At 37.2% G+C, this 10,726-nt stretch overlaps 1 protein-coding gene across 3 annotated transcripts in view; it reads right to left on the bottom strand.

Moving 5' to 3' along the window:
• The window catches only part of PSMD1 (proteasome 26S subunit, non-ATPase 1), a 105,004-nt gene that overhangs the window by 43,814 nt on the left and 50,464 nt on the right, over nt 1-10,726 (bottom strand). The gene's annotated exons all lie outside the window — the stretch shown is intronic.

Genomic DNA, 10,726 nt, shown 5'->3' on the forward strand with positions numbered 1-10,726 from the left:
AGAGCAGGAATTGTGCAAGGGCATATGCACAAGTCACTACCATATTATCCAACCATAAAGTGCACATATGAATTCCTTTTTTTAAAAACATACTGGCTATTAACTACTGTTTATTGAATATTTTGTACAACCTCAATATTAAATTGTATTAATCAAAATGCTTTCAAGAATATGTGTCTTTTCTAATCTATCTTCCCTAGAAAAGGAAAAAATATAGCACTATACGTATACAGGCAGAAACACTGTTCTAAGCACATGGGTTTGGTCCATCGCAGCGGGAATTTGGTGAGGACATAAACCTCACGGTAGTCCCTTGGCAGAGTTATGAATTTATATTTTCATTAGGTAGGTGCCACAGGATTACCATAATGACACAGGAATTAAGAGTATTCCCTCTGTTTAAGTCCCTTGTACTCCCTACCAACAGACTCCAAATAATCTGAGCAGCATCCTGAATTTTGAAGTGCCCGTTGAACATCTTTAACTAAATAGTCCACAAATACCTCAGTCAATACACAGAATTCTGTACAGAAAGAGGAATAAAGGGCACCCCTCCCCTAAACTGCTTCTCTTTCCGTCATGACTATTCATCTATACACCAAGAAAACTCACATTTTCAATCATTCTATTCTCTCATTCCCCACATCTAATCTGCCCAATCAAGTGAAACCTTTAAATCTTGTTTCTGTTTGCACTGCTTGTTTTAGACCCTGATCATCTCTCACTTGAAATAATACAGTGATTCCTTAAACGAGCTCTCTCTTCCTCCTCTCCCTTTCGTTTTCAACATGCTGTGGTAGAGAGAACGTGGGCTTGGAATTTGAAAAACCTGGATTCCAATTCTAGTGCAGCCATTTATTAATAGAATGGCAATCATTAAGTCTCTCTGAGACTTAACTGCTTCATGCATAAAATGATATCTGCTCCACCTTATTTATGCTGGGGAGTTAGTGGTGTGGTAGAGTAGAATACTATACTATAATTACTAAAATCTTAATGCATAACCAGAAATTGCCTTTGGGCCAGAACCAGGAATTTGGTTACTAGTATGCTGTAGTTTGGGCTCTTATTTTTTAAGAAAGGTAAGGCAACTCATACCCAAAAGTTCATTCAAAACAATGTAAAACAAGTTGGATATTAAACCTAGAAAACTGGTTATATACAGGGTTCTGACCTCCAGATTTCCTCACCAACTTTTTAGGGAGCTAATGGCACAGAGAACACTTTACCTACCTTGCCCCTCAGCTGCAGCAAGGACAGGACATTCCAGGGAAAAGTGACTCACAAAGAGCTTATCCTAAACGTATCTTAAAACTTCATTTATTTTATGATCTCCCACTTGTTAAAAGTATTATACTTAGAATAGGGCATTAACAATTTCATGAGGTTTAGAAAAAAAATTTTGCCTGCGAACATAAATACAGAGCTTTGCCTGGGAGCCTAACGCAAAGAGCTTTACCTAGTTGATTACCATAAAAGACTGATATAGGTTGTGAGGGCTATAAACTCAAAAGCACATAAAAAATTCTTTTATGTTTCTCAGTCTAATAATAGTTCCAACTCTGACACCTTCTTCAGAAAATTTGTTAAGACAAGGAACGACAAATTCTTTAATTAGCTTAGACATTCAACCTCTTCAAGAGTACAATAAAATCATAATATTCTAGGTTTATTTTAATTTTTCAACAGGCAGCTCTAAAAGGACAAAAGAATTTTTCTAAGCAATGATCGCAATGCAAACATTCACTGAAAGCAAAACTTACATTAATCTTTATCCAAATACATAATACATGTTGGTATATATGTCTAATTTTTAAAACTAAGCTAATAAATGATAAAATTATATCATCACCATCTTGAAACTGGTAATGAATTAATGGACAACAGCATCATTATCAAAGACGCTAACATCATGAAAAGAGAAACAACTAGACCTTACACCTTATGTGCACTGCCAGCCCCTTCTTAATAAAAAAGGAGGAGGAGGAGAGGGAGGAAGGAGGAGGGGAAGGAGGAGAAGGAGAAGAGAAAGAGTGAAAAATTGAACCAGAATGTGACCAAGCCTCTAGATCTAACTATCAATTTACAGGAAATATAGAAGACCAAAAAACATTATATTACACACAGGGATGCAACTGAGAAAGAGGGGGGCAAGGCAAGGGAAGGAGAAAGAACTTGCAAATTAATAGAAAATACACTAACTCTTTAATAACAATTCATAAGGCTTTTTTCCAGTTATTTTAGATAATTCTGACTCTCCTTGAATGTTAGCTTTTCTATGTAAACATTTATCTCTTTAAGATAATGTCACAAAATAATTCCTGTAGTTTGTTTTAATGGCTTTGGATCAACATTTAAAACTAAGTATTTAAATGACTAATCCCTGATCAGCAACACAAGTTCATCTCTATGTCTCTGTGAACATATTTAGAAAAATAAATGTCTAGAAATGTTCAAGTCACAGGAAAAATAGTGGATTTTGTTATATTGGCTGGGGATAGTTAGAGAGCAAGGAATTCAACACTTTGATTAGCACAAAATGTGTTACCTATGACTTAGCTTTTCCTCATATTTACATTTTGATATATTAAATTTAAAAGTATATTTACTCAGACAATTACAAATTTGCTAGCTGCATTTGTTCTCAACAATGGAGCTACATGTTGTGGGAATTCTAGCAACATTTCTTGCTCTCTTTATTTCTTGGCTAGTTTATAAAAATTTAAAAAGTGAATACCATTAAAAGAGGGGAGATATTTAACATTTTGAATTTTGTTTTCATCACAACATAAAACATACATAAAATATTATCACAAAAATAACTGAAAAAGAAGAAAACAGTTTCATTTCCCAAAAACACTTGTCCTATGAAACTCTGTATCCTAAGCTACTGCTATTTGTAGTTTTTTACTACCGTTTTTATGAGTTTTTTTTTACCATCAATTTAGTATTTACTGAATTATCTATCTACTACATGTAAAGTACCACAAGGAAAACAAAACCACACAGATCTTGCCCCAAACCTTACAAATTTAGTGCAATCTTTAATGTTTCTTTTTTAACATCTTATTGGACTTCAGAAAACTAAAAATAATTATAGTTTTAGACAAGCTTTTGGTAAGTTTCCAAACAGATTAATTTCTTTCAGGTGCTGCCAAAATGGAGTGAAAATATCTCAAATAGGTGAGAAGAAAGTAGACTGAAAAGATTTATATAAAGAAATTGCTACTTCACCATAATAAGAAACATGGCTCTTAAAAATCTCAGATTGCATTCCTGAACCTAGAGAAATGTGTAACATTCAAAAAGTTACAGAATTATCAGCATGTTTCCCCCTGCCCTTCAAATCATCAAACTAAGAAATGAAAAATTCTCTAGAGGGGGTTCAACAGCAGAATTGAGCAGGCAGAAAAAAGAATCAAATAAGGTTAACTGATAATATTAAGTTAGGTTAATTGAGAATTGAAGTTAGGTTAGTTGAGATTATCCAATCTGAGGAGCAGAAAAAGAATGAAGCAAAATGAACAGAGCCTAAGAGACCTGTGGGTGACACAAAACACACCAACATACGCATAATGGGAGTCCCAATGGGAGAAGAGAAAGAGAAGGCTGAAAGAACTCTTGAAGAAATAATAGCCAAAAACTTCCCAAATTTTGATGAGAGACTAGAAACTTAACAAACTCCAAGCAGGATAAACTCAAAGAGAACAGTGAACAAAAAAGACAAAGACTACATTCTAGTAGGAGAAAGACAATAAACAATAAATGATAAAGTAAGTAAAAAGGTGAAGTTCTAAGGAGAACCAAAAAAGTAAATCAAGGTAAGGCGTATTGGAAGAGCCAAGAGAAGGGGGCATTTTGCAGTATTCATTAGAGTAGTAAAGGCAGGCTTCAATGATAGGTGATATTTAAGCAAAGAAAAGAAGGCAGTGAAGAAGTGAGCCAAGTGGCTATCCAGAGAAGGAGTATATTAGGTAGAGGAAACAGCTCAAGCAAGGGCCCTGTGGGGGAATGACGCCCAGCATGTTTGAGGAGTGGCAAAGAGGCCAATAGTTCGAGTGTAGTGAAGAGGGGAAGAGTAGTTGAAAACAGGGCCAGACTATAGGAAACTTGGTTTTTACTATGAGTGAAGTGAAGGGCAGTCAGGATTCTAAGCAAAGGAATGATATGATCTGACTTGTTTAAAAATGGTAATTTTGGCTGCTCTACTGAGACCAGAGGGCAAAGGTAGAAGAAAGAAGATGAGTTAAGAGGCTATCTCACAAATCTGGTTAAGATATAACTGTGACTCGGTGGTAGTCATGAACATGGGGGAAAAAGTTTGAAATTTGGTACATATATTGAAGTAGAATAAACAAGATTTCCTGATGGTAAGACGTGAAAAAAAAAGAGACTGGAAGAATGCAACGGCCTTTAACTGAGATAAAGAAACCAATAGATAGAACAGATTTGGAGGGAAAGGGCAAAAGTTCAATTTTGGACATTTTGAGTTTGAGATGTTTTTAGACATCTAAGGGAAATACTGAGTAGGTAATTGAATGTAACAGTCTGGAGTTTGAAGGAAAGGCCTAGGCTAGAGATACAAATTTGGGAGTTTTAGTATATAGGTAGTATTCAAAGCCTTAAGTGTGTCTGAGATCACCAAGTGTGAAGGGACAGGAGATCCAGAAATGAGTCCCAGAGGAGCCCCAATATTAAACAGGTTGAGATGAAAGAGAACAAGTAAAGGAGACTACACAGGAGTAGTAATGAGGTAGGAGAAAATCCAACAGTGTGGTCTAGTGGAAGCTAAGCAAAGAAACTATTTTAAGGAAGGGGAAGGGGAAATGATCAACTGGGTCAAATGCTGCTGTGAAGTAGGCAGAGCAGGTTACATCACCTCCTTTTTACAAATGTAGAAGTTAAAGCTCAGAGAAATTGGTTTGTCTGAGCTCCTAACCCTTAAGTATGCTGCTTGTCTCATCTCATGACCACAAGATCACAGTCATTGGGCTGGAAATAGAGTTTTAGGAGTTTTTTTCAACAAGTTAATGGAAAACCGTAAGAGTGAATGGAAGGAGAAAATGAAGAAGGAGAAAAGTCAACAGGATAGGAACCTCTGAAAATCTACGTATTAAGAGGGTAGAATAAGACTTAGAAAAGATTCTGTAAGAAAGACAAAGAACGCAGGCAGGATAAGGTGTCTTTGGTTTTTTTTGTGTGTGTGTAGGAACCTCCCTCCCTCTCCTGGACCAGCCCCTTCTCTCCACCCACCCACCCCACGGCCCCCCAGTCCATTCTCTACTCTGTTGCCCAACAGCAGGTTTCCCCTGAGGTGCATGGAAGCCACAGGAAGCAGGCCTTCGTGCTGCCTTCAGGACCTTCGCCTAGGCCATCCCCTCCCACCCCTTGGTCTGACACCCTCTGGGCTCATCTTTAGGCACCTGTCCCTCCCGAAGTATTCCTCCTGTTTTAGGCTGTAACAGCATTTATCACACTGCGCAGAGGACCGCCCTGTTCCCCGCGCAGTCTGCAGGGTGGAAATCCTGTGGCAAACACACCTCTCAGAATTACTAGAAATTGACCTTCCCTCTCTGAGCATGCTGCCTTATCTGTAAAACAAGATACTGATAGTCTGTGATTATGGTGGGGATTGAATAAGATTTTTTAAAGCAGCAGGTACTGCCTACGTTGGGTGCAAAATGAGATGGGAGCTTTAAAAAAGAACTTCTGACAGCTGCAGCTGTTCCTTGCAAACTGCAGGACACGGATCCAGCCCACGACCGCAGTCTTGTGTAGTATATTCAGGCCGCACTGAACACGGGACCTGCAGGTGGCGGAGCGGACTGTGTTGATGGAACAGAACCTAGAACTGGGGCGATGGGCTGAGGCCCAGCGGTGACAGGTCGCTTCTAACGGCTCCCGGGCACCCAGAGCCTGGAGCTGCACTGGGGTGCCGGGTGCCATGGTTCCGGGGTGCAGAGGTTCCGGGGTCTCGAGGTCCCGGAATCCCACGGTCCAAAGTGCCGGAACGCGACCCAAACCCAGCCCCGACCAGGACCAGCGGCCCTCGCGCTGACGGCCCCGCCCCGACGGCCCCGCCCCGACGGCCCCGCCCCTCAGATAAGGTGTCTTTGAAGTAAAAAAAAAGATACAAGTTTTAAAGAGAAATGCTCAGTCAACAGTGATGAATACTGCACAAAATCAACAATTGGTGTTAATTAGTGACTTTCTAAGAGTTATTTTAATAGAATGTTGGGGATAAAAATCTGATTACAAGGGTTATAGATTGGGTGGGTAGTAAGAAGGAAAAAGGATAGGCAATTCTCTAAAGAAGTCAAATGATGAAGGAAAGAGACTTAAGGGATAAGGAAAGGTTTTTATTTTTCATTAACTGTAAACCTGAGCATGTCTGCAAGAAAGAACTTAAAGCTGAGGAAATGAATATTCAAGGCATGGATGCTACGTGTGAAAAAGAAGATACTTTATTCAGCAAGATTGCAAAGAATTACCATAAAGAGTTGGGACTAAGGATTTAAGTAGAAGTTAGTTATGGTAAAGAGGAATGACAACATGATCCCAAACGATAGAATGGATGAAAAGAAAGACATTTTAAGAAGTTGAAAGGTGACAGAGCTTTCAAATGGGTCTAAGTCTTTCATTAAAATAAGATGTAAGAGACTTCCCTGGTGGTGCAGTGGTTAAGAATCTGCCTGCCAATGCAGGGGACATGGGTTCAAGCCCTGGTCTGGGAAGATCCCACATGCCGTGGAGCAACTAAGCCCACGTGCCATAACTATTGAAGCCTGAGTGCCATAAGTACTGAAGTCTGAGCACCTAAAGACCGTGCTCTGCAACAAGAGAAGCCACCATAATGAGAAGTCTGGGCACCACAAGGAAGAGTAGACCCCACTTGCCGCAACTAGAAAAAGCCCGTGCGCAGCAACCAAGACCCAACACAGCCCAAAATAAATAAATTAATTAAAAAATAATAATAAGAGGTAAATTCAGTCACCAGGGAAGAATGAGCGAAGTTTTAGCTCTTTCACTGATCTCGTCAAAGAGAGTGAACAAGAAAGGAATTAAAAAAAAAAAAAGCCAAGAAATATTTCAGCTGCACTGAGGGCCCTGTTGAAGTGAGTTAGTCTTAGCTGTACCATATCTATAATTATCAGTATATGCGTTTGCACCCCTCATGAAATTATAAATTATATTGATATAAAGGCAGAAAATGTTTATCTTGTTCATCACTGTATCTCCACAAGCTAACGGAACTCAATGAATACTTCGCAAATGAATGAATATGTAGTGGACACAATCCGCATATTGTCAAAAATTCCTTAGTGTGTTAGTGTTTGAAAGATACTATGACTGAGAGATAAAAAATACCTTTGACTGATATTTAAGTTGTCAAGATATTAGACTGTCCCTTTAAGTAGAAGACAGAATCTGTTCAATAAATTAAAAGGCATCAGGGATAAAAATAAGTATTTTAGAAAAAAAAGTACCAATTAGGTGTTTTGGTTATGGTCAGATTAGAGTTTGAGTTTGACCTTTAAGCTACTTTAGTAAGAATTAATTTATCTGGAGTTCTTGGTAAATGAGATATTCTACACAAATAAAGTTTCCAGATATTTGAAATCTCATTCTACCATTTAGAATCATACTTTTATATTTTTTTGTCATTTTGGATGAAAATTAAAAAAATGCATTTCACGTATTCCTGTCATCCAAAACAGAGCTGAATAAAGATGATTTAACCTTTATTAAATATATGGTAGTCAACACTATGGTATCAATTACACCACAGAGTTGTGGAGGGCTGAGTTATGAGAGCTACAATTCTCTATTGTGAGTAGATCTACACGCCTACACTTGTTAATTCCTGTTTTTTAATTGCCCCCCTTTGCTATTACCAAAGTGCTTATCCACCTCTTAATCTGTTACTCTACTCTGGAGAAGGGAGGGAAACGTGTTTGTTAAAACTGTCTCAAATATTAAAACAATAACAACAAAAAAAAACCTTCTGAAGAGTGAATTTATCAATGGATATTCTTTTGTACTATTTAGATTTACCACCATGTGCAAATGTTTGTTTTCATTAAAGATGGGGGACAGAAGTTTTTGTGAGTGTGTTTAGAGCAAAAAGATTTGGAGTGGGGACTTATAGACAGCCTTCTGCCTAATGTGCATGAGGTTTTAGAACACAGGTTTAGTTATTTGTCAACTGAGAGATTCATCTACCCTTTTATTATTATTATTTTGCTTTCTCTCCGATTATCAGCTATGCTTCTAATAACTCAAGGTTGCCAAATAAGTAGTTGTTCTAGCTAGTTATGTCCTTTAGCCATTAAACTAATTAAAAATACAAAAATAAAATAAAAACATTCCAAGAACCAATTTTAACTACTTTTAGTTAAGGTTTAAAAAAAAAAAGTGAGGGACTTCCCTGTGGTCCAGTGGTTAAGAATCTACCTTCCAATGCAGGGGACACAGGTTTGACCCCTGGCAGGGGAACTAAGATCCCACATGCCGTGGGGAAACTAAGCCCATGAGCCTCAACTACTGAGCATGCGAGCCACAACTAGAGAGCCCGCGTGCTCTGGAGCCTGTGTGCCACAACGAAAAGATCCCACATGCTGCAACCAAGATCCTGCGTGCTGCAACTAAGACCCTATTCAGCCAAAAATAAAATAAATAAATAAATATTAAAAAAAAAAAGAAAGTGAGTGAATGTGGGTGAGAAGGGTCGGCATTGGCACAGTATTATAAAATAATAATGTTTGGTATTTTTATAATATACTCAATGAATATTTTAATAAATTTATCTGTAAACACAAATCAATGAAGGTTTCTTTCATACAAGTCTTTTCATTAAATATAATGATGCTATTTTCAATCTGACATTACTTGTTTTGCAGATACCTATCTGCCTGCATGAGCACAGGGGTCAAATTGTGGTTCAGAATAAAGCAGTTATTTTAAGATATTTTCATAGTCCTGAAGAGAAATTCTGGCACATTAAAATCCATCTGATTGTTCTTGAGGATTATTTTATTCGTTTTCACCCAAAATTCTTAGTAAATATTTTTTGTAAAATATTGAATTTTGAGTTAAAATAAAACAAATATTGAATAAAATCTGAAGTGCTCAGTAGAACTGAAATGAACAAAATATTTTCCAATAACTTTCACACAAGGGAAGGAATATAAATTTGAAACAGGGCATAAATGCTGTTGCCAATGTAGAAGTAATTAAATAATTTTAAACTATGAGCAATCTATGATGATCTTTATTTATTTTTTGCCACATGGCATGCGGGCTCTAGTTCCCTGACTAGGGATCGAACACGTGACCCCCTGCAATGGAAGCACAGAGTCTTAACCACTGGACCGCCAGGGAAGTCCCCTATGATGACCTTTTAAAAGGAAACCTTGAGAATGCTGAAGTTCTAGTACTAAGCTAGTCTTACAGTTTAAGGAAAACTCAGATAGAATAGCTGATAAGACTTTTACACTAATTTTCTGAAATAAGGCAGAAATGTATTTTCATTATATATCACATACTTTCCCCAATGTATCTGTGAAAAAAAAAACTGCCAATGAACCAACTCCCAAATCCAGAGGCCATCTTTTTAAAAGCAAGCAATGAAAAAGTCTCTTCTAAAACTTATGTAAGCATGTAGAATTCAAACCTTTCTGTGTTCTTCTATATAAGGTTGTAACCAGAGCAAATTAATTGTGTTCCACAACAAAGGCATAAAAGCTGGATAAGAATCTTGTTTCACTGGTAGAAATTAGAGCTCTGGAAATCACTCTAAGGTTCACTGGGCAGAACCTTCACGGAATTAAAGCTCTAGTATCTCTAGATTGTATCTTATTCTTTCTCAAATGGGAAAAACAGCCTAGGGTTAATCTAAAACAGAACTACGTTAAGCTAAAATGACAGAGTTTATTACAGTCCCCCCAATATTAAAGAGAGCTCTTAAGAATATAACTTGAATAAGGGTCACGAACTGGTTTAACATACTTAACTAGTGATTTTATGAGTTATAATGAATGCTGCTACTCTCTAAAAATGAATGTATCAAAGATGAAATAACCTCCTTGGCACGCTTACAGCTATACAACACATTTGTTTCATTGCTTTCAAGCACCAGTGCTGGAGGCTCAGAATAAGTCAATGGGAGGAGGACTTCAGTCACAGCAGCATCTGGTCTACTGAGCAGATAAGATGACATGCTTGGGAGAGTAAAGAGCAAGCAAGAGGTAAGTATTTAACAAATAAATATAGAGTTGATCTAAAGAGTTTTCTTTTTTACTTTCTTCACAAACTCTGCTACCATAATCTTTTATTTCTATTCAGTGGTTAAAAAAACCAAAACGAAAAATTTACAAATGTTAAAGGGGAGATTTTTAACGTGGGATTTGTAGATTTTATGAATAAATGATTTAATCTTCCTCTCAGCTTCCCCTCCTTCCCTCGGAAACTGGGAAGGTTAAGAAAAAAATTACTACTTAAAACCAAAAAAGAACTGGTTCAAATTTGGCATAAAGCGATAAACATAAAGTGATAAATTTGGAAAATATTTGTTGCAGAAACATGCTTTCTTCGAAGGATGAAATAAGTAAAAACAAGTATCTGGATTCTAGTAATACGTATTTTCTCCCCTTCTTTCAAACTAAAGGAGTTATAAAATGTTTTACAAAAATGGCATTTATATCAGTATTAAAATAAACCTGCTCAG

The sequence above is a fragment of the Tursiops truncatus genome, chromosome 7 (genome assembly GCF_011762595.2).
Source record: "Tursiops truncatus isolate mTurTru1 chromosome 7, mTurTru1.mat.Y, whole genome shotgun sequence".
Taxonomy (NCBI): domain Eukaryota; kingdom Metazoa; phylum Chordata; class Mammalia; order Artiodactyla; family Delphinidae; genus Tursiops; species Tursiops truncatus.